General features: G+C 50.1%; 1 protein-coding gene and 1 long non-coding RNA gene across 5 annotated transcripts in view; both read left to right on the forward strand.

Annotated features, from left to right (window-relative positions):
- The window catches only part of rimbp2b (RIMS binding protein 2b), a 183,526-nt gene that overhangs the window by 74,583 nt on the left and 86,756 nt on the right, over nt 1-22,187 (forward strand). The window lies entirely within an intron of this gene.
- On the forward strand, nt 7,351-9,670 carry LOC127911678 (uncharacterized). Of its 4 annotated transcripts, XR_008078875.1 has the most exons (5): nt 7,351-8,317; nt 8,362-8,669; nt 8,714-8,889; nt 8,948-9,035; nt 9,415-9,670. It is a non-coding gene; the product is annotated as an uncharacterized LOC127911678 (long non-coding RNA). The 4 variants fall into 4 exon arrangements; XR_008078876.1 differs by lacking the exon at nt 8,948-9,035; XR_008078877.1 differs by lacking the exon at nt 9,415-9,670 and having other exon boundaries at nt 7,352-8,273; nt 8,948-9,216.

Consider the following 22,187-nt stretch of genomic DNA (forward strand, 5'->3'; position numbering starts at 1 on the left):
ATCAGAGAGGTCTTTGAAACCTTGAATAAGGGTTTCAAATTTGGGGAAATGACACTCTCTCATTGCAGCTCCGTCTCAGGTTCTGCTGTTGTGCAGTGGTTGCACAGCCTTTCCTCTACAGGGAGCCAGGTTTTCCTGTGTCTACCCTTCTCAATGGCAAGGCTGTGCTCACTGAGCCTGTACTTTGTCAAGGTTTTTCTCAGGTTTTGATCAGTAACCATGGTCAAGTAGTTAGCCACAGTGTACTGTCGATTTAGGGCCAGATAGCACTGCATTTTGCTTTGTGTTTGTGCTTGTGTTTCCCAATAAGTAATATAGTTTTGTTTTGACTGTGTTGTAATTTGGTTTATCCTGATCGATTGGATGTTCTGGTCCTGAGGCTTCAGTGTGTTAGTACAACAGGTTTGTGAACTCAGCCCCAGGACCAGCTGGATGAGGGGACTCTTTTCTTTGCTCAGCTCTTGGTATTGCAGGGCTTGGTAATGATATGAGAGGGGGTCACTGTATTTTAGATGTTTCCAAAACTTAATTGCTCTTTTTTGAGTTTTTATTAATTGTGGATATTGGCCTAATTCTGCCCTGCATGCATTGTTTGTAGTTTTCCTCTGGACATGTAGGATAATCTTACAGAACTCTGCATGTAGGGTTTCAGTGGGGTGTTTGTCCCATTTGATGAAATCTTGTTTTGCAAGTGGACCCCACACCTCACTGCCATAAAGTGGACCCCACACCTCGCTGCCATAAAGTGGACCCCACACCTCACTGCCATAAAGTGGACCCCACACCTCACTGCCATAAAGTGGACCCCACACCTCACTGCCATAAAGTGGACCCCACACCTCACTGCCATAAAGTGGACCCCATACCTCGCTGCCATAAAGTGGACCCCACACCTCACTGCCATAAAGTGGACCCCACACCTCACTGCCATAAAGTGGACCCCACACCTCGCTGCCATAAAGTGGACCCCACACCTCACTGCCATAAAGTGGACCCCACACCTCACTGCCATAAAGTGGACCCCACACCTCACTGCCATAAAGTGGACCCCACACCTCACTGCCATAAAGTGGACCCCACACCTCACTGCCATAAAGTGGACCCCACACCTCGCTGCCATAAAGTGCAATTGGTTCAATGACATTCAATTAGTTTTGCAAGTGGACCCCACACCTCACTGCCATAAAGTGGACCCCACACCTCACTGCCATAAAGTGGACCCCACACCTCACTGCCATAAAATGGACCCCACATTGGTTCAATGACATGGACCCCACAGTTTTGCATAAAGTGGACCCCACACTCACTGCCATAAAGTGGACCCCACACCTCACTGCCATAAAGTGGACCCCACACCTCGCTGCCATAAAGTGGACCCCACACCTCACTGCCATAAAGTGGACCCCACACCTCACTGCCATAAAGTGGCCATAAAGTGGACCCCACACCTCACTGCCATAAAGTGGACCCCACACCTCACTGCCATAAAGTGGACCCCACACCTCACTGCCATAAAGTGGACCCCACACCTCACTGCCATAAAGTGGACCCCACACCTCGCTGCCATAAAGTGCAATTGGTTCAATGACATTCAATTAGTTTTAGCCAAATTGTAATACGTAATTCAATTTGAATGAGCTTTTTAATGGCGTAGAATGCCCTGCGTGCTTTCTCTCTCAGTTCATTCACTGCCTCATTAAGGTGTCCAGTTGAGCTTATTTTTAAACCTAAGTAATTGTAGTCTGTGCAGTACTCTATATATTTTGCACCAATTGAGAACTTTGGTCTAATTTCCTGAGAATAGTGGCCAATTCGTTGATGTAAATATTGAAGAGTGCACGGCTCAGATTCCTGACGAAGGTCCTGCTCCTAGTTAAAGAATTCTGTTCTTTTCTTGCCAATTTTAATACTGCACGTATTGCCAATTATGTCATATGTTTTACCCCCTACACCCCTTTCAATAACTTTGTAGAACAGCCCTGTATGCCAAATAGAATCAAATGCTTTTTGGAAGTCGATGAAGCAAGCATATATTTTGGTATTATTTTGGTGGACATGTTTATCTATCAGGGTGTGTAGGGTGTAAATATAATCAGTTGTGCGATGTTTTGGTATGAATCCAATTTGGCTTTTACTCAAGACATTGTGCTTATTAAGGAAGTTTAGAACTCTTACTTTGATAATACTACAGAAAACCTTCCCCAGGTTACTATTCACACAAATGCCTCTGTAATTGTTAGGGTCAAATTTGTCTCCGTTTTTAAAGATTGGGGTTATGAGTCCTTGATTCCAGATGTCAGGGAAATAACCTACACTCAGGATCAAATTAAACAGTTTTAATATAGCCAATTGAAATGTGTGAGTTTGAGCATCTCATTTGAGCATCTCATTTAGGATGCCATCAGGTCCACATGCTTTTTAAAATTTCAGAGCCTGAAGTTTCTTATAGAGCTCCTGGTCAGTAATAGTTTAGTTTCTTATAGAGCTCCTGGTCAGTAATAGTTTAGTTTCTTATAGAGCTCCTGGTCAGTAATAGTTTAGTTTCTTATAGAGCTCCTGGTCAGTAATAGTTTAGTTTCTTATAGAGCTCCTGGTCAGTAATAGTTTAGTTTCTTATAGAGCTCCTGGTCAGTAATAGTTTAGTTTCTTATAGAGCTCCTGGTCAGTAATAGTTTAGTTTCTTATAGAGCTCCTGGTCAGTAATAGTTTAGTTTCTTATAGAGCTCCTGGTCAGTAATAGTTTAGTTTCTTATAGAGCTCCTGGTTAATAGTTTTTCTTATAGAGCTCCTGGTCAGTAATAGTTTAGTTTCTTATAGAGCTCCTGGTCAGTAATAGTTTAGTTTCTTATAGAGCTCCTGGTCAGTAATAGTTTAGTTTTTATAGAGCTCCTGGTCAGTAATAGTTTAGTTTCTTATAGAGCTCCTGGTCAGTAATAGTTTAGTTTCTTATAGAGCTCCTGGTCAGTAATAGTTTAGTTTCTTATAGAGCTCCTGGTCAGTAATAGTTTAGTTTCTTATAGAGCTCCTGGTCAGTAATAGTTTAGTTTCTTATAGAGCTCCTGGTCAGTAATAGTTTAGTTTCTTATAGAGGTCCTGGTCAGTAATTGGGGAGTCCAGTGGATTTTGCTTGTCCTTTATAGCTTTCTCTAATCAATTCAAACTTCTCATGCATTTGGCGTTGTTCTGTGTTTGTGTCAGTTTGAACAGTGTTGTAGAGTGTTTTAAAATGGGTTGTCCATATGTCACCATTTTGTATCGCTAATTCCTCTTGTTTAGATTTTTTATTTATTTTTCCCAGAAGTTGTTTGTGTTTATAAACTCCTCAATTAGTGTCAGCTGCTTGCTGTTGTACTGTGATGTTTTGGTTCTGAGTGTACGTTTATAGAGTTTTAAAGTCTCACAGTAATGAAGGTGTAATTCACCATTATTTGGGCCTCTGTGCTTTTGGTTGGAAAGTGTTCTACCTTTTTTCCTTATAATTTTACAATCTGCATCAAACCAGTTGTCATCTGTGATCTTTTTTGTTTTGTTTATCAATTTCAATTGTGCTTCTTTTGCCATTTGCCTGAATATATAGTTGAAGTTTTGTACTGCTAGATTGATGCCTTCTTTACAGTGAGTGAATGTGGTATTCAGAAAGTTATCTAACAGTGTTTGGATATTTTGGTTCCAGGTTGCTTTCTGGTATTCTTCTGTGCTGTTTTGGGCCCATCTGGATGAATGTCTGGTGTTGTACAGCTTACTGGGCTGTGAATGTCTGGTTGTTTCCATGTCTGTTCTTTTGAGGAACGTAATTTGGCTGTGATCAGACAGAGGTGTTAGTGGCTTGACAGTGAATGAGCTGAGAGAGAAGGGGTCATGTCTGTGATCATATAGTCTACTGTACTGTGGCCAAGAGGTGAGCAGTAGTTGAATCTCCCCAAAGAGTCCCCCCCCCCTGTAACCAACCATTGACAAAGTACAGACCCAGGCTTCTACAGAGCTGCAACAGATCCCTTCCGTTGTTGTTGATGGTGCTGCTACTGTTGTTTCTATGGGGAGATGAAGACAGTTAGAGACAGTATGCCCTGTAATAAAGCTGTCCCCTCATGTGGTCTGTCACTGTTGTTTCTATGGGGAGATGAAGACAGAGACAGTATGGCCTGTAATAAAGCTGTCCCCTCATGTGGTCTGTCACTGTTGTTTCTATGGGGAGATGAAGACAGAGACAGTATGGCCTGTAATAAAGCTGTCCCCTCATGTGGTCTGTCACTGTTGTTTCTATGGGGAGATGAAGACAGTTGGAGACAGTATGGCCTGTAATAAAGCTGTCCCCTCATGTGGTCTGTCACTGTTGTTTCTATGGGGAGATGAAGACAGAGACAGTATGGCCTGTAATAAAGCTGTCCCCTCATGTGGTCTGTCACTGTTGTTTCTATGGGGAGATGAAGACAGTTAGAGACAGTATGGCCTGTAATAAAGCTGTCCCCTCATGTGGTCTGTCACTGTTGTTTCTATGGGGGAGATGAAGACAGTTAGAGACAGTATGCCCTGTAATAAAGCTGTCCCCTCATGTGGTCTGTCACTGTTGTTTCTATGGGGAGATGAAGACAGTTAGAGACAGTATGCCCTGTAATAAAGCTGTCCCCTCATGTGGTCTGTCACTGTTGTTTCTATGGGGAGATGAAGACAGTTAGAGACAGTATGGCCTGTAATAAAGCTGTCCCCTCATGTGGTCTGTCACTGTTGTTTCTATGGGGGAGATGAAGACAGTTAGAGACAGTATGCCCTGTAATAAAGCTGTCCCCTCATGTGGTCTGTCACTGTTGTTTCTATGGGGAGATGAAGACAGTTAGAGACAGTATGCCCTGTAATAAAGCTGTCCCCTCATGTGGTCTGTCACTGTTGTTTCTATGGGGAGATGAAGACAGTTAGAGACAGTATGGCCTGTAATAAAGCTGTCCCCTCGTGTGGTCTGTCACTGTTGTTTCTATGGGGGAGATGAAGACAGAGACAGTATGGCCTGTAATAAAGCTGTCACTGTTGTTTCTATGGGGGAGATGAAGACAGTTAGAGACACTATGGCCTGTAATAAAGCTGTCCCCTCATGTGGTCTGTCACTGTTGTTTCTATGGGGAGATGAAGACAGTTAGAGACAGTATGGCCTGTAATAAAGCTGTCACTGTTGTTTCTATGGGGGAGATGAAGACAGTTAGAGACAGTATGGCCTGCAATAAAGCTGTCACTGTTGTTTCTATGGGGAGATGAAGACAGTTGGAGACAGTATGGCCTGTAATAAAGCTGTCCCCTCATGTGGTCTGTCACTGTTGTTTCTATGGGGAGATGAAGACAGTTAGAGACAGTATGGCCTGTAATAAAGCTGTCCCCTCGTGTGGTCTGTCACTGTTGTTTCTATGGGGAGATGAAGACAGTTAGAGACAGTATGCCCTGTAATAAAGCTGTCCCCTCATGTGGTCTGTCACTGTTGTTTCTATGGGGAGATGAAGACAGTTAGAGACAGTATGCCCTGTAATAAAGCTGTCCCCTCATGTGGTCTGTCACTGTTGTTTCTATGGGGAGATGAAGACAGTTAGAGACAGTATGGCCTGTAATAAAGCTGTCCCCTCATGTGGTCTGTCACTGTTGTTTCTATGGGGAGATGAAGACAGTTAGAGACAGTATGGCCTGTAATAAAGCTGTCCCCTCATGTGGTCTGTCACTGTTGTTTCTATGGGGAGATGAAGACAGTTAGAGACAGTATGGCCTGTAATAAAGCTGTCCCCTCATGTGGTCTGTCACTGTTGTTTCTATGGGGAGATGAAGACAGTTAGAGACAGTATGGCCTGTAATAAAGCTGTCACTGTTGTTTCTATGGGGGAGATGAAGACAGTTAGAGACAGTATGGCCTGTAATAAAGCTGTCCCCTCATGTGGTCTGTCACTGTTGTTTCTATGGGGAGATGAAGACAGTTAGAGACAGTATGGCCTGTAATAAAGCTGTCACTGTTGTTTCTATGGGGAGATGAAGACAGTTAGAGACAGTATGGCCTGTAATAAAGCTGTCCCCTCATGTGGTCTGTCACTGTTGTTTCTATGGGGAGATGAAGACAGTTAGAGACAGTATGGCCTGTAATAAAGCTGTCACCCTGGAGACAGTATGTGGTCTGTCACTGTTGTTTCTATGGGGAGATGAAGACAGTTAGAGACAGTATGGCCTGTAATAAAGCTGTCCCCTCGTGTGGTCTGTCAGGTTGTGTTCCTGGGGAGATGAAGACAGTTAGAGACAGTATGCCCTGCCTAATAAAGCTGTCTCCCTCAAGGGTGGGGTCTGTCACTGTTGTTTCTATGGGGAGATGAAGACAAAGGAGACAGTTGGCCTGTAATACAAATTGTTTTTTCAGTTTGAACCAAATGGTCTGTCATTTTGTTGTTTCAGATTTGGGGAGAAATGACAGTCCTAGAGTCTATGCCTCTATTGACAGAGCTGTGTTTCTGTGATGGTCAATCACTCTGTAGCCTGGGGAGATGAAGACAGTTAGAGACCATGTTTCCTGCAGAATGCTTACCCTCTGTAGCCTGTGGGTCTGTCACGTCAGTTGTTTCCATGGGCAGAATGATTACCTCTCAGCCTGTGGGACAGTATGCCCTGTAATAAAGCATGTTTCCTGCAGAATGTGGTCTGTCACTGTTGTTTCTAGTGGGTGAGATGAAGACAGTCTGTAGGTTGTGGGACTAGAGACTCTATGGCCTGTAATAAACCTCTCTGTAGGTTGTGGTCTGTCACTGTTGTTTCTATGGGGAGATGAAGACAGTTAGAGACACTATGGCCTGTAATAAACCTGTCCCCTGCAGAATGATTACCTCTCGTTAGATCAGGTAGTGTTCCTGAATGATTACCTCTCAGGTTTTGTGTCCCCTTACACCATGTTTCCTGCAGAATTTACCTCTCTGGGCCTGTGAAATGACACCATGTCTCCTGCAGAATGATTACCTCTCAAGGTTGGGGAAGATCAACCTCAGTAATATGTTTCCTGCAGGATTCTGAGGGGGGACATATTGACAACAAAGGATCACCATGTTTTCTGTCAGTACAAATTACCTTTTTTTCAGTTTGAACCAAATGTGCAGAATTTACCAATTTTGTAGTTCAGATTTGTACATCAAATGACCATGTTTCCTCCAGAATGTCTCTCTGTAGGTTGTGGGACAGTGAGTGACAACGTCAGCCTTACACCATGTCTGGCAGAATGATTACCTCTCTGTAGCCTGTGGGACAGTGAGTGACAACGTCAGCCTTACACCATGTTTCCTGCAGAATGATTACCTCTCTGTAGCCTGTGGGACAGTGAGTGACAACGTCAGCCTTACACCATGTTTCCTGCAGAATGATTACCTCTCTGTAGCCTGTGGGACAGTGAGTGACAACGTCAGCCTTACACCATGTTTCCTGCAGAATGATTACCTCTCTGTAGGTTGTGGGACAGTGAGTGACAACGTCAGCCTTACACCATGTTTCCTGCAGAATGATTACCTCTCTGTAGGTTGTGGGACAGTGAGTGACAACATCAGCCTTACACCATGTTTCCTGCAGAATGATTACCTCTCTGTAGGTTGTGGGACAGTGAGTGACAACATCAGCCTTACACCATGTTTCCTGCAGAATGATTACCTCTCTGTAGGTTGTGGGACAGTGAGTGACAACATCAGCCTTACACCATGTTTCCTGCAGAATGATTACCTCTCTGTAGGTTGTGGGACAGTGAGTGACAACATCAGCCTTACACCATGTTTCCTGCAGAATGATTACCTCTCTGTAGGTTGTGGGACAGTGAGTGACAACATCAGCCTTACACCATGTTTCCTGCAGAATGATTACCTCTCTGTAGGTTGTGGGACAGTGAGTGACAACATCAGCCTTACACCATGTTTCCTGCAGAATGATTACCTCTCTGTAGGTTGTGGGACAGTGAGTGACAACATCAGCCTTACACCATGTTTCCTGCAGAATGATTACCTCTCTGTAGGTTGTGGGACAGTGAGTGACAACATCAGCCTTACACCATGTTTCCTGCAGAATGATTACCTCTCTGTAGGTTGTGGGACAGTGAGTGACAACATCAGCCTTACACCATGTCTCCTGCAGAATGATGACGTCAACATCTTTAAGATTTTTGTTGAAATCCAGTGCTAAACTCTTCAGTCCAAAGGTTGTTGAGTTTAGGCCCTGAATGTTCCACATGCTAACTGATAGGTTGTTGAGTTTAGGCCCTGAATGTTCCACATGCTAACTGATAGGTTGTTGAGTTTAGGCCCTGAATGTTCCACATGCTAACTGATAGGTTGTTGAGTTTAGGCCCTGAATGTTCCACATCCTAACTGATAGGTTGTTGAGTTTAGGCCCTGAATGTTCCACATGCTAACTGATAGGTTGTTGAGTTTAGGCCCTGAATGTTCCACATGCTAACTGATAGGTTGTTGAGTTTAGGCCCTGAATGTTCCACATGCTAACTGATAGGTTGTTGAGTTTAGGCCCTGAATGTTCCACATGCTAACTGATAGGTTGTTGAGTTTAGGCCCTGAATGTTCCACATGCTAACTGATAGGTTGTTGAGTTTAGGCCCTGAATGTTCCACATGCTAACTGATAGGTTGTTGAGTTTAGGCCCTGAATGTTCCACATGCTAACTGATAGGTTGTTGAGTTTAGGCCCTGAATGTTCCACTTGCTAACTGATAGGTTGTTGAGTTTAGGCCCTGAATGTTCCACATGCTAACTGATAGGTTGTTGAGTTTAGGCCCTGAATGTTCCACATGCTAACTGATAGGTTGTTGAGTTTAGGCCCTGAATGTTCCACATGCTAACTGATAGGTTGTTGAGTTTAGGCCCTGAATGTTCCACATGCTAACTGATAGGTTCCACATGCTAACTTGTTGAGTTTAGGCCCTGAATGTTCCACATGCTAACTGATAGGTTGTTGAGTTTAGGCCCTGAATGTTCCACATGCTAACTGATAGGTTGTTGAGTTTAGGCCCTGAATGTTCCACATGCTAACTGATAGGTTGATGAGTTTAGGCCCTGAATGTTCCACATGCTAACTGATAGGTTGTTGAGTTGTTGAGTTTAGGCCCTGAGTTTAGGCCCTGACGCCAGGACAGCGGAGTCAATCACCACCTTCCGGAGACACCTGAAACCCCACCTCTTTAAGGAATACCTAGGATAGGATAAAGTAATCCTTCTCACCCCCCTTAAAAGATTTAGATGCACTATTGTAAAGTGGCTGTTCCACTGGATGTCATAAGGTGAATGCACCAATTTGTAAGTCACTCTGGATAAGAGCGTCTGCTAAATGACTTAAATGTAAATGTAATGAATGTTCCACATGCTAACTGATGGGTTGTTGAGTTTAGGCCCTGAATGTTCCACATGCTAACTGATAGGTTGTTGAGTTTAGGCCCTGAATGTTCCACATGCTAACTGATAGTGATTTCATGTTCCAAAAGAAAGAATAGCAGTCAGAAAAACAGTAACTACTAACTAATAAGTTGTTAAGAGTGTGATAAACAGGATAACAGCTAACATTCTTTCTGTTGCATATATAAATATTCCTATTCATTGAACAAGTACATTCTAGTACAATTGTGTGTGTGTGTCCGTGTGTGTCCGTGTGTGTCCGTGTGTGTCCGTGTGTGTCCGTGTGTGTTTAGTGCAGATGTTAGGAGGGGCTGTTTAATCTCACTTAATCCTACAGGGTTCTCCTGTCCTCTGACGACCTCTGCGTAGCTGCGCTGGTCCTGTTTTTGGGCCCTGTGGAGTGGAGGAGTGCCAGTTCTGGGCCGTGGGGCTTCCTCTCTGGTCTGGTAGGGGTGGTGGTCTGGTGCGGGGTAGTAGGCTGGGCCCGGTCCGGTCTGGCTAAGCCGATGGAACTGGTGATGCTCTGGTGGTGGGCGGGGCCTGTGGGGTGCGCTGGGTCTGGTGTGGCGTTGAGGGGGCCTGGGGCTCCTTGTTGGTGCAGTGGTCTGGTAGGTGTCTCTGGGTGGTCCTCTGTCCAGTGCGGCATGGGGTGTTTGTCTACCAAGTGCCACGTCCTTTAGAAACTTGGCAAACATCCCTACTGTCTGCTTCCTCAGGTGGGAGTGGTCGTGCAGATACTCTGGGGTGATTGTTGGGTGGTGAGCAATGTGCACGTTCAGGAGTAGGCCACACCCTCTGGTGATATCAGCGTTGACTTTCTGAATGGTACGGGGATGAAAAGTCTTTGCTGCGCAGCAGAGTGGAGATGGTGATGTGGGAGTTGGGGAACCGCTCAGAGGCCCTCTCTGCTACTCTGTTGACCAGGCTGCCTACTCTCTCCTGCTCCTCTCGCACGTTGTTGGTGCCGGTGTGAATAATAATGTGGCCTGGTGTGCCAAAGTCAGGCTGGGACAGGATGTGGAGTGTATCCTGTGTTTTTGGGCACCATATTTTGCACACCTTGTGTTGGGGGAAGAGTTTATCATCTTGGATAAATTTCCCATTTGAGTCAATGAGGATGGCCACCTCAGTGGGTTTTACCAGATTAGTGCGTTTACGGTCTGGGGCTGGAGGGGGGGACCAGAGAGCTTCTCTCTGTAGTAGGTGTCCCCATATGAGTCTCCTTGTCGACTGGGGGGGGTAAAGTGGGGGTGTTAGGGGTGGTGAGGGGCTGCAGCTTCTCTCTGGGAGTGTCTACAGTCTGTTCTCTGTGCTGTAGCACTCTCTTGATGACAGACAACTCCTTTCCCATCTCCTCCTTTACCTGCACCAGCTCTCTCCTCATGGTGACCTTTATCTCCTCAAGCGCTGTGGTTCTTCAGCTGGGTCCTGCACTGGTTGATCTGGTCCTGTAGAAGCTCTGTGTCTGGGCTGGTGGTGGTGTAGCTGAGGGGCTGTTCCTTCAGCTCAGTAACCCATACCTTTAACAAAGCCAGTCTGTCTCTCAGCAGGCTGATGGTAGCTGGGGGGCTGCTCCTTCAGCTCAGTAACCCATACCTCTAACAGAGCCAGCCTGTCTCTCAGCAGGCTGATGGTAGTGTAGCTGGGGGGCTGCTCCTTCAGCTCAGTAACCCATACCTCTAACAGAGCCAGTCTGTCTCTCAGCAGGCTAATGGTAGCTGGGGGGCTACTCCTTCAGCTCAGTAACCCATACCTCTAACAGAGCCAGTCTGTCTCTCAGCAGGCTAATGGTAGCTGGGGGGCTACTCCTTCAGCTCAGTAACCCATACCTCTAACAGAGCCAGTCTGTCTCTCAGCAGGCTGATGGTACTGTGGTTTTGGCTCTGGTGGTTGTAGGCAGACAGAGGATAATCCTACTGTTGGGGTGCCTGAGGTGAGGGGAGAGGATAGTCCTGCTGTAGGGGTGCCTGAGGTGAGGGGAGAGGATAGTCCTACTGTTGGGGTGCCTGAGGTGAGGGGAGAGGATAGCCCTGCTGTAGGGGTGCCTGAGGTGAGGGGAGAGGATGGTCCTGCTGTTGGGGTGCCTGAGGTGAGGGGAGAGGATAGTCCTGCTGTTGGGGAGCCTGAGGTGAGGGGAGAGGATAGCCCTGCTGTAGGGGTGCCTGAGGTGAGGGGAGAGGATAGTCCTACTGTTGGGGTGCCTGAGGTGAGGGGAGAGGATAGTCCTACTGTAGGGGTGCCTGGGGTGAGGGGAGAGGATAGTCCTACTGTTGGGGTGCCTGAGGTGAGGGGAGAGGATAGTCCTACTGTAGGGGTACCTGAGGTGAGGGGAGAGGATAGTCCTGCTGTAGGGGTGCCTGAGGTGAGGGGAGAGGATAGTCCTGCTGTAGGGGTGCCTGAGGTGAGGGGAGAGGATAGTCCTGCTGTAGGGGTGCCTGAGGTGAGGGGAGAGGATAGTCCTGCCTGAGGTGAGGGGAGGGGATGCCCTGCTGTAGGGGTGCCTGAGGTGAGGAGGATAGTCCTGCTGTAGGGGTGCCTGAGGTGAGGGGAGAGGACAGTCCTGCTGTAGGGGTGCCTGATGTGAGGGGAGAGGATAGTCCCTACTGTAGGGGTGCCTGAGGTGAGGGGAGAGGATAGCCCTGCTGTAGGGTTGCCTGAGGTGAGGGGAGAGGATAATCCTGCTGTAGGGGTGCCTGAGATGAGGGGAGAGGATAGTCCTACTGTTGGGGTACCTGAGGTGAGGGGAGAGGATAGTCCTACTGTTGGGGTGCCTGAGGTGAGGGGAGAGGATAGTCCTACTGTAGGGGTGCCTGAGGTGAGGGGAGAGGATAGTCCTGCTGTAGGGGTGCCTGAGGTGAGGGGAGAGGATAGCCCTGCTGTAGGGGTGCCTGAGGTGAGGGGAGAGGATAGTCCTGCTGTAGGGGTGCCTGAGGTGAGGGGAGAGGATAGTCCTGCTGTAGGGGTGCCTGAGGTGAGGGGAGAGGATAGTCCTACTGTAGGGGTACCTGAGGTGAGGGAGAGGATAGTCCTACTGTTGGGGTACCTGAGGTGAGGGAGAGGATAGTCCTACTGTTGGGGTGCCTGAGGTGAGGGGAGAGGATAGTCCTACTGTAGGGGTGCCTGAGGTGAGGGGAGAGGATAGTCCTGCTGTAGGGGTGCCTGAGGTGAGGGGAGAGGATAGTCCTACTGTAGGGGTGCCTGAGGTGAGGGGAGAGGATAGTCCTACTGTTGGGGTGCCTGAGGTGAGGGGAGAGGATAGTCCTACTGTTGGGGTGCCTGAGGTGAGCGGAGAGGATAGTCCTACTGTTGGGGTGCCAGAGGTGAGGGGAGAGGATAGTCCTGCTGTAGGGGTGCCTGAGGTGAGGGGAGAGGATAGTCCTACTGTAGGGGTGCCTGAGGTGAGGGGAGAGGATAGTCCTGCTGTAGGGGTGCCTGAGGTGAGGGGAGAGGATAGTCCTACTGTTGGGGTGCCTGAGGTGAGGGGAGAGGATAGTCCTACTGTAGGGGTGCCTGGGGTGAGGGGAGAGGATAGTCCTACTGTTGGGGTGCCTGAGGTGAGGGGAGAGGATAGTCCTACTGTAGGGGTACCTGAGGTGAGGGGAGAGGATAGACCCTGCTGTAGGGGTGCCTGAGGTGAGGGGAGAGGATAGTCCTGCTGTAGGGGTGCCTGAGGTGAGGGGAGAGGATAGTCCTGCTGTAGGGGTGCCTGAGGTGAGGGGAGAGGATAGTCCTGCCTGAGGTGAGGGGAGAGGATAGCCCTGCTGTAGGGGTGCCTGAGGTGAGGGGAGAGGATAGTCCTGCTGTAGGGGTGCCTGAGGTGAGGGGAGAGGACAGTCCTGCTGTAGGGGTGCCTGATGTGAGGGGAGAGGATAGTCCTACTGTAGGGGTGCCTGAGGTGAGGGGAGAGGATAGCCCTGCTGTAGGGTTGCCTGAGGTGAGGGGAGAGGATAATCCTGCTGTAGGGGTGCCTGAGGTGAGGGGAGAGGATAGTCCTACTGTAGGGGTGCCTGAGGTGAGGGGAGAGGATAGTCCTGCTGTAGGGGTGCCTGAGGTGAGGGGAGAGGATAGTCCTACTGTAGGGGTGCCTGAGGTGAGGGGAGAGGATAGTCCTGCTGTAGGGGTGCCTGAGATGAGGGGAGAGGATAGTCCTACTGTTGGGGTACCTGAGGTGAGGGGAGAGGATAGTCCTACTGTTGGGGTGCCTGAGGTGAGGGGAGAGGATAGTCCTACTGTAGGGGTGCCTGAGGTGAGGGGAGAGGATAGTCCTGCTGTAGGGGTGCCTGAGGTGAGGGGAGAGGATAGCCCTGCTGTAGGGGTGCCTGAGGTGAGGGGAGAGGATAGTCCTGCTGTAGGGGTGCCTGAGGTGAGGGGAGAGGATAGTCCTGCTGTAGGGGTGCCTGAGGTGAGGGGAGAGGATAGTCCTACTGTAGGGGTACCTGAGGTGAGGGGAGAGGATAGTCCTACTGTAGGGGTGCCTGAGGTGAGGGGAGAGGATAGTCCTACTGTTGGGGTACCTGAGGTGAGGGGAGAGGATAGTCCTACTGTTGGGGTGCCTGAGGTGAGGGGAGAGGATAGTCCTACTGTAGGGGTGCCTGAGGTGAGGGGAGAGGATAGTCCTGCTGTAGGGGTGCCTGAGGTGAGGGGAGAGGATAGTCCTACTGTAGGGGTGCCTGAGGTGAGGGGAGAGGATAGTCCTACTGTTGGGGTGCCTGAGGTGAGGGGAGAGGATAGTCCTACTGTTGGGGTGCCTGAGGTGAGCGGAGAGGATAGTCCTACTGTTGGGGTGCCAGAGGTGAGGGGAGAGGATAGTCCTGCTGTAGGGGTGCCTGAGGTGAGGGGAGAGGATAGTCCTACTGTAGGGGTGCCTGAGGTGAGGGGAGAGGATAGTCCTGCTGTAGGGGTGCCTGAGGTGAGGGGAGAGGATAGTCCTACTGTAGGGGTGCCTGAGGTGAGGGGAGAGGATAGTCCTACTGTAGGGGTGCCTGAGGTGAGGGGAGAGGATAGTCCTACTGTAGGGGTGCCTGGGGTGAGGGGAGAGGATAGTCCTACTGTAGGGGTGCCTGAGGTGAGGGGAGAGGATAGTCCTACTGTAGGGGTGCCTGAGGTGAGGGGAGAGGATAGTCCTACTGTAGGGGTACCTGAGGTGAGGGGAGAGGATAGTCCTGCTGTAGGGGTGCCTGAGGTGAGGGGAGAGGATAGTCCTGCTGTAGGGGTGCCTGAGGTGAGGGGAGAGGATAGTCCTGCTGTAGGGGTGTCTGAGGTGAGGGGAGAGGATAGTCCTGCTGTAGGGGTGCCTGAGGTGAGGGGAGAGGATAGCCCTGCTGTAGGGGTGCCTGAGGTGAGGAAGGATAGTCCTGCTGTAGGGGTGCCTGAGGTGAGGGGAGAGGATAGTCCTGCTGAAGGGGTGCCTGAGGTGAGGGAGAGGATAGTCCTGCTGTAGGGGTGCCTGATGTGAGGGGAGAGGATAGTCCTACTGTAGGGGTGCCTGAGGTGAGGGGAGAGGATAGTCCTGCTGTAGGGGTGCCTGAGATGAGGGGAGAGGATAGTCCTACTGTTGGGGTACCTGAGGTGAGGGGAGAGGATAGTCCTACTGTTGGGGTGCCTGAGGTGAGGGAGAGGATAGTCCTACTAACAGGGGTGCCTGAGGTGAGGGGAGAGGATAGCCCGCTGTAGGGGTGCCTGAGGTGAGGGAGGAGGATAGTCCTGCTGTATGCTGGGGTGCCTGAGGTGAGGGGAGAGGATAGTCCTGCTGTAGGGGTGCCTGAGGTGAGGGAGAGGATAGTCCTACTGTAGGGGTACCTGAGGTGAGGGGAGAGGATAGTCCTACTGTAGGGGTGCCTGAGGTGAGGGGAGAGGATAGTCCTGCTGTAGGGGTGCCTGAGGTGAGGGGAGAGGATAGTCCTGCTGTAGGGGTGCCTGAGGTGAGGGGAGAGGATAGTCCTGCGGTAGGGGTGTCTGAGGTGAGGGGAGAGGATAGTCCTGCTGTAGGGGTGCCTGAGGGGAGAGGATAGCCCTGCTGTAGGGGTGCCTGAGGTGAGGGGAGAGGATAGTCCTGCTGTAGGGGTGCCTGAGGTGAGGGGAGAGGATAGTCCTGCTGTAGGGGTGCCTGATGTGAGGGGAGAGGATAGTCCTACTGTAGGGGTGCCTGAGGTGAGGAGAGGATAGTCCTACTGTAGGGGTGCCTGAGGTGAGGGGAGAGGATAGTCCTGCTGTAGGGGGTGCCTGAGATGAGGGGAGAGGATAGTCCTACTGTTGGGGTACCTGAGGTGAGGGGAGAGGATAGTCCTACTGTTGGGGTGCCTGAGGTGAGGGGAGAGGATAGTCCTACTGTAGGGGTGCCTGAGGTGAGGGGAGAGGATAGCCCTGCTGTAGGGGTGCCTGAGGTGAGGGGAGAGGATAGTCCTGCTGTAGGGGTGCCTGAGGTGAGGGGAGAGGATAGCCCTGCTGTAGGGGTGCCTGAGGTGAGGGGAGAGGATAGTCCTGCTGTAGGGGTGCCTGAGGTGAGGGGAGAGGATAGTCCTGCTGTAGGGGTGCCTGAGGTGAGGGGAGAGGTCAGGGTGCTGTCCTTTTCTTTTTTGCTTTCCACTATCTTCGTTATGGTGGGGAAGTCCTGCACAACAGAGCTGAGTGCAGCCTCACTGCCCTGGACCATGACAGTGCCGTTCTGATACATGTTTACCATCAGAAACCTGTCTTCCTGGTCCTTATCGCTGTCCTCAAAAATGTGTATTTGCCTTCCCTTGCAGATGCCTGTCTTTGTGGTGTAGCTGAAATTGTAACGGCGTTCTTCGTTTGTTGAAAGAGAGTCGGACCGAAATGCAGCGTGGTGGTTACTCATGTTCTTTAATGAATGAACCGCGATACATAAAATAACTTATACAAATACAAAACAACAAACGGAACGTGAAACCTAATTTCAGCCTATCTGGTGAACACTACACAGAGACAGGAACAATCATCCACGAAATACAAAGTGAAACCCAGGCTACCTAAATACGGTTCCCAATCAGAGACAACGAGAATCACCTGACTCTGATTGAGAACCGCCTCAGGCAGCCAAGCCTATGCAACACCCCTACTCAGCCGCAATCCCAATACCTACAAAACCCCAATACGAAATACCACAAAATAAACCCATGTCACACCCTGGCCTGACCAAATATATATAACGAAACACAAAACACTATGACCAAGGCGTGACAGAAATGCCTGGTTACAGCTGTATTCCAGGCAGTAGTGTAAAATAACAGGTTTGTAACAGTCCTGTTTTGTGAGCAGTTGGCAAACAAAGTTTCTGAGTTCTCCCCCAGAATTCTGTGTTTAAAATGGATTCTCCCCTTCTCTGATTTGATTTCTGCTGGGTATTAAAAAAAAGGGTGGGGGGGAGTCTCTCTGTCTCTTTTGTTGCTGGTGATGTTGCTATGGTTACCACCAGTAAACATTTGGCGCACGACGGTAAGCTCGCTGACAGATTTGAATTTGGCTAGCTACCATGATGAAGATTGGTCTTTTAACTCACTCAATTAAATTCAAGGGCTTTATTGGCATGGGAAACATGTGTTAAGATTGCCAAAGCAAGTGAGGTAGATAATAATAAACAAAAGTTAAATGAACAATTGAAATTAACAGTAAACATTACACTCACAGATGTTTCAAAAGAATAGAGACATTTCAAATGTCATATTATGGTTATGTACAGTGTTATAACAACGTGCAAATAGTTAACGTACAAATGGGAAAATAAATCAACATAAATATGGCTTGTATTTACAATGGTGTTTGTTATTTTACTGGTTGCCCTTTTCTTGTGGCAACAGATCACAAATCTTGCTGCTGTGGTGGCACACTGTGGTATTTCATGTAATTTATGGTCCAGTTCCTTCTACATATTTCACATGTAATTACATAGTAGGTTTTTGTGCTTTTGAATAAGCTGTGAAATGGAGATGTAGTGCATGGACATGTTGTTTTGATTTAGCTATGGCTCATTGCGTTGTATTGCAGTGTTGTATTGTTTTACATTGCTTGAGTCTAACACACAATATCTTAGATTTAAAGGAAGCCATGATGAGCTGTCAGTACGTCCCCGCACCCATTCTGTCTTATCACTACATGAGAAAAGGGGAGCAGTGAGTCATAGCACAGCTAACGGGATGTGTGCAGTGGTGGGGTTTCCCCATCAGAACCACAGGGGGGCCTGGATGGTCTACAGTAGGTAATCACTCCATAAGTACTGAGCTGAGTCCCCTTTCAGCCCTAATATCCGACACAGAAGAATTGAAAAGAACAGTGCCAGCTCTGAAGGGACTTTTATGTGGAGGGCCACATGTGTTATGAGTATTGGATATTCTGTTTTCACTCTGCTATGGGATTGTATTTGAGTACGGATGTTGCGGTGACCGTATTACTGCCACACCAGCGGTTACTGTCACGGATCCCCCCCCGGTACTGCTGCTCATTCTGTTCACCAGTTCCGGAGGTCTTCGTCACCGGCTTTCTAGGCTTCACTGAACGGGATTCATTATCATCAACCCCAGTCTTGTCTGATTACACACACCTGGTTCCCATTTCCCCTGATTAGTATGTTAATATATGTGCCCTCTGTTCCCTCTGTCGGTTATTGTTCCCATGTCCGTTGGTGGTGTGAGTACCTATGCGTTGGTGCAGCTGTTATGCGACGTGCTTTATATATTGTGTATTACGGGTATCGTCCCGTGTCGTCCAACAAGGTTTACCCTCGCTCTTTTGTTTGTGTACAAACCAGTGTTTTTGTATATGTGTTTGTTTTGGGTTTATTAAAACCAACTATTGTGTATTCATGATCCTTTATACCAGCGTGACAATTACGAGTCATGGAGGCAGTGAAATTCCACGTGACCGTTTTGTCGTGGTAAGGTCTCCAAGGTCTGATGCTGTTGATGGTCATTCGTTGCCTACCAAACTTGATAACTGCCTGGTACTCAGCACTCTGTTGTCCCTCTAATCACTCTGACATCAATGCAAATGTTTTTGAAAATCTAATCAGACACTTCATGATGGCCCATGAGCTCATGTTGCACAACATTTCTATAGGCTATGCTATTGTGAGAAAACAGTGATGGCCTCTACTAAAAAGTGGAGCCCATCAGCTTTCTATAGGCTAGGCCTACTATATTTATTAACTTCACTAATAATCACATTGCTTGTCTTTACAACAGGAGTATAGCCTACCTGACTGGAATGATAATAAACCACGGGAAAAGCGTCTTCCATTCAGTATTTAACTGCATAGATCACATGTGAGAAAGACATTACATTTACATTTAAGTCATTTAGCAGACGCTCTTATCCAGAGCGACTTACAAATTGGTGCATTCACCTTATGACATCCAGTAGAACAGTCACTTTACAATAGTGCATCTAAATCTTAAAGGGGGGGGTGAGAAGGATTACTTATCCTATCCTAGGTATTCCTTAAAGAGGTGGGGTTTCAGGTGTCTCCGGAAGGTGGTGATTGACTCCGCTGTCCTGGCGTCGTGAGGGAGTTTGTTCCACCATTGGGGGGCCAGAGCAGCGAACAGTTTTGACTGGGCTGAGCGGGAACTGTACTTCCTCAGTGGTAGGGAGGCGAGCAGGGCAGAGGTGGATGAACGCAGTGCCCTTGTTTGGGTGTAGGGCCTGATCAGAGCCTGGAGGTACTGAGGTGCCGTTCCCCTCACAGCTCCGTAGGCAAGCACCATGGTCTTGTAGCGGATGCGAGCTTCAACTGGAAGCCAGTGGAGAGAGCGGAGGAGCGGGGTGACGTGAGAGAACTTGGGAAGGTTGAACACCAGACGGGCTGCGGCGTTCTGGATGAGTTGTAGGGGTTTAATGGCACAGGCAGGGAGCCCAGCCAACAGCGAGTTGCAGTAATCCAGACGGGAGATGACAAGTGCCTGGATTAGGACCTGCGCCGCTTCCTGTGTGAGGCAGGGTCGAACTCTGCGGATGTTGCCCACTTGACCCGGTCAAGTGATGGAGGGCGCAGCACTCAGGGAGAAGGGCACAACACAGCACTCAGGGAGAAGGGCACAACACAGCACTCAGGGAGAAGGGCACAACGCAGCACTCAGGGAGAAGGGCACAACGCAGCACTCAGGGAGAAGGGCACAGCACAGCACTCAGGGAGAAGGGCACAACACAGCACTCAGGGAGAAGGGCACAGCACAGCACTCAGGGAGAAGGGCACAACACAGCACTCAGGGAGAAGGGCACAACACAGCACTCAGGGAGAAGGGCACAACACAGCACTCAGGGAGAAGGGCACAACACAGCACTCAGGGAGAAGGGCACAGCACAGCACTCAGGGAGAAGGGCACAACACAGCACTCAGGGAGAAGGGCACAGCACTCAGGGAGAAGGGCACAACACAGCACTCAGGGAGAAGGGCACAACACAGCACTCAGGGAGAAGGGCACAACACAGCACTCAGGGAGAAGGGCACAACACAGCACTCAGGGAGAAGGGCACAGCACAGCACTCAGGGAGAAGGGCACAACACAGCACTCAGGGAGAAGGGCACAACGCAGCACTCAGGGAGAAGGGCACAACGCAGCACTCAGGGAGAAGGGCACAACGCAGCACTCAGGGAGAAGGGCACAACACAGCACTCAGGGAGAAGGGCACAGCACAGCACTCAGGGAGAAGGGCACAACACAGCACTCAGGGAGAAGGGCACAACACAGCACTCAGGGAGAAGGGCACAACGCAGCACTCAGGGAGAAGGGCACAACGCAGCACTCAGGGAGAAGGGCACAACGCAGCACTCAGGGAGAAGGACACAGCACTCAGGGAGAAGGGCACAACACAGCACTCAGGGAGAAGGGCACAGCACAGCACTCAGGGAGAAGGGCACAACGCAGCACTCAGGGAGAAGGACACAGCACTCAGGGAGAAGGGCACAACACAGCACTCAGGGAGAAGGGCACAGCACAGCACTCAGGGAGAAGGGCACAACGCAGCACTCAGCACAGCACTCAGGGAGAAGGGCACAACACAGCACTCAGGGAGAAGGGCACAACGCAGCACTCAGGGAGAAGGGCACAACGCAGCACTCAGGGAGAAGGGCACAACGCAGCACTCAGGGAGAAGGACACAACACAGCACTCAGGGAGAAGGGCACAACACAGCACTCAGGGAGAAGGGCACAACACAGCACTCAGGGAGAAGGGCACAACACAGCACTCAGGGAGAAGGGCACAACACAGCACTCAGGGAGAAGGGCACAACACAGCACTCAGGGAGAAGGGCACAACACAGCACTCAGGGAGAAGGGCACAACACAGCACTCAGGGAGAAGGGCACAGCACAGCACTCAGGGAGAAGGGCACAACACAGCACTCAGGGAGAAGGGCACAGCACTCAGGGAGAAGGGCACAACACAGCACTCAGGGAGAAGGGCACAACACAGCACTCAGGGAGAAGGGCACAGCACAGCACTCAGGGAGAAGGGCACAGCACAGCACTCAGGGAGAAGGGCACAACACAGCACTCAGGGAGAAGGGCACAACGCAGCACTCAGGGAGAAGGGCACAACGCAGCACTCAGGGAGAAGGGCACAACGCAGCACTCAGGGAGAAGGACACAGCACTCAGGGAGAAGGGCACAACACAGCACTCAGGGAGAAGGGCACAGCACAGCACTCAGGGAGAAGGGCACAACGCAGCACTCAGGGAGAAGGACACAGCACTCAGGGAGAAGGGCACAACACAGCACTCAGGGAGAAGGGCACAGCACAGCACTCAGGGAGAAGGGCACAACGCAGCACTCAGGGAGAAGGCACAGCACTCAGGGAGAAGAGCACAACACAGCACTCAGGGAGAAGGGCACAACGCAGCACTCAGGGAGAAGGGCACAACGCAGCACTCAGGGAGAAGGCACAACGCAGCACTCAGGGAGAAGGACACAACACAGCACTCAGGGAGAAGGGCACAACACAGCACTCAGGGAGAAGGGCACAACACAGCACTCAGGGAGAAGGGCACAGCACAGCACTCAGGGAGAAGGGCACAACACAGCACTCAGGGAGAAGGGCACAACACAGCACTCAGGGAGAAGGGCACAACACAGCACTCAGGGAGAAGGGCACAACACAGCACTCAGGGAGAAGGGCACAGCACAGCACTCAGGGAGAAGGGCACAACACAGCACTCAGGGAGAAGGGCACAGCACTCAGGGAGAAGGGCACAACACAGCACTCAGGGAGAAGGGCACAACACAGCACTCAGGGAGAAGGGCACAACACAGCACTCAGGGAGAAGGGCACAGCACAGCACTCAGGGAGAAGGGCACAACACAGCACTCAGGGAGAAGGGCACAACGCAGCACTCAGGGAGAAGGGCACAACGCAGCACTCAGGGAGAAGGGCACAACGCAGCACTCAGGGAGAAGGGCACAACGCAGCACTCAGGGAGAAGGGCACAACGCAGCACTCAGGGAGAAGGGCACAACGCAGCACTCAGGGAGAAGGGCACAACGCAGCACTCAGGGAGAAGGGCACAACGCAGCACTCAGGGAGAAGGGCACAACGCAGCACTCAGGGAGAAGGGCACAACGCAGCACTCAGGGAGAAGGACACAGCACTCAGGGAGAAGGGCACAACACAGCACTCAGGGAGAAGGGCACAGCACAGCACTCAGGGAGAAGGGCACAACGCAGCACTCAGGGAGAAGGACACAGCACTCAGGGAGAAGGGCACAACACAGCACTCAGGGAGAAGGGCACAGCACAGCACTCAGGGAGAAGGGCACAACACAGCACTCAGGGAGAAGGGCACAGCACT

This window comes from Oncorhynchus keta, chromosome 25 (genome assembly GCF_023373465.1).
Source record: "Oncorhynchus keta strain PuntledgeMale-10-30-2019 chromosome 25, Oket_V2, whole genome shotgun sequence".
Classification (NCBI taxonomy): domain Eukaryota; kingdom Metazoa; phylum Chordata; class Actinopteri; order Salmoniformes; family Salmonidae; genus Oncorhynchus; species Oncorhynchus keta.